This window comes from Sinocyclocheilus anshuiensis, unplaced genomic scaffold, assembly GCF_001515605.1.
Source record: "Sinocyclocheilus anshuiensis isolate Anshui unplaced genomic scaffold, SAMN03320099.WGS_v1.1 scaffold311, whole genome shotgun sequence".
Lineage (NCBI taxonomy): Eukaryota > Metazoa > Chordata > Actinopteri > Cypriniformes > Cyprinidae > Sinocyclocheilus > Sinocyclocheilus anshuiensis.
The window spans coordinates 421673-423729 of record NW_015549606.1 but is presented as its reverse complement, the minus strand read 5'-3'; positions in this window follow the sequence as shown (position 1 = coordinate 423729).

Sequence of the window (2057 nt, the reverse complement as noted above, 5' to 3'; positions counted from 1 at the left end):
GACACCGGATGACTGTATCCTTCCAGCCGAGGTTGGTGGTGTCTGGGAGCTCCGTGGGATGGTGGAACGTCATCCCGATCCGGAACAGCGTCGCGAGGGTTTCCCCCTCGAGGGAGCTGGCGAGGGCGAGCGGCACAAATGCCCTCGCGAAGACGACGGGGTCTGGGCTCTCTTGAGCCACTGAGATGAACATTAACCGCTCCTCCATATGGGGACGTGGAGGAGCGCACGGGAAAAAAGGGCAAAACAAAAACTTACAAAAACCGGAAACCAAACACGGGGAAGGGATGCCGCTTACAGTTCGGTCCGCTGTTCTGTCACGTTGCACACACACGAGGAACGAGGAGACGCTGGAGAATACGTTTAACAGGACTTTATTACCACCAAGGAACCAAGGGAGACGAACACAGGAAGACGTTCACACGAAGACGTTCACAGCGGACCGAGAACTAGGGACTGGGAACACTTTAAATACACACAGGAGGAGGGGATGACGAGACACACCTGGGATCAATGAACCATCATGGGGAACACCTGGGACAAATTAAACATGGGAAAGGAACACCTGGGGAGCAAGACACAGACAAAACATGGAACAGAGTCTGACACTAGCTCAAGTATTCAGTTCAGATGAATGGTATATTGCTTAATATGTTTTATGCTTATATGTACGCTTGGTCAAATGCTTTATTCTTGATATATGAAGCATATAGAAACAGTCTGATGTGGTTATATCAGTTTTTGTAAACTAAGTATTAAATTAATTCCAGTAATGTCTTAAGAATGTACTGTATAAAAAGTGAAAGCAAAATGAAAGAGCCAAAACAAGGGTTTGGTTATGCAGAAAACACTGTTTATTGATTTTTGCTGGATCACATGTAAAAGACTTCAAGAATTATTATTTTATTATTAAGTAATTGTAATAAAGTCATTACTAGAGCGGCTCAACTTTGAACAGCAACGCAACTTTGACCGTCTTATTATTTCTGTCAAATAGATTTCACTGCAGTACTGCCAAATGGACAGGGGTCGTGCTACGGTAACAATAGCGTGACGTTTATTCACATTTTTCTAAGGCACTAGGACATCTTATGAACTGTAACCTTTGTCCTGAAAACTATAACCGGTTAAATATTTTGATTATAATCTATTATACCCTGTTTTGTCATGAGTCAAGTTCATCCAACTTCAGCAAAGAACAAATTTAAATGTATGTGACTAATGAAAATTCTCTTTAGAAGAACGAAGACTGACCAATACAGATTAAACTGAAATTGATGTCATTGGCAGGAAAAATTCAGCCTGGAGCATCATTTGATCAGCTCAGTTAAGTTGACAAAATAGAAAAGATTTGTTATGATGAACAGTTATGATGATACGATGAAGAAAGTATGTTGAACTTTGAGGTCTAAATGAAACCATGGAGTAATAAGTAAAAAAAATTTTACCTGGTTAAAAATATTCTCGTTTAGTAATGTAAAGTACAAAACAATCCAAATAATATTTATTTATTTTTGTTTGTTTGTTTGTCTGCTTGCTTGTTTTCTTGCTTGTTTTAGTTTTTTGTAATTTAGTTCTTTGCAGTCGTTTAATCTAGTTCCTTGGAATATAAACATTCTGTAATTCAAAATATAAAAACAAACAACTTTGCTTTCATATATATATATATATATATATATATATATATATATATATACACACTTCATGTTTACTTTTTAAAAGTATATTTCTACTAAATATTAGGAAGAGCAAATGCTTTTATCCAGTACCTTACACCTTTTATTTCATTTAGTAACAGGTTAACTCAACACAATTCAAAATTTGTTAGAATGCTGACTTTTCTTTTTTTTTCCTTTTCAAAAAAATAGATAAAACAAGGTTATATAAACATATTGTGACGGGCCGAGGAAGACAGAGGACTCAACGGCATAGGATTAGATGCAAATAAAGTTTATTCTCCAAAGGTAACAAAAACAAATAAAACTGTAACCAAAATAACGAGCCAGTCTCTGGGGGTAATCCAACTTCGGTCGGCAGTGTGATGCGGACCAAGGGAT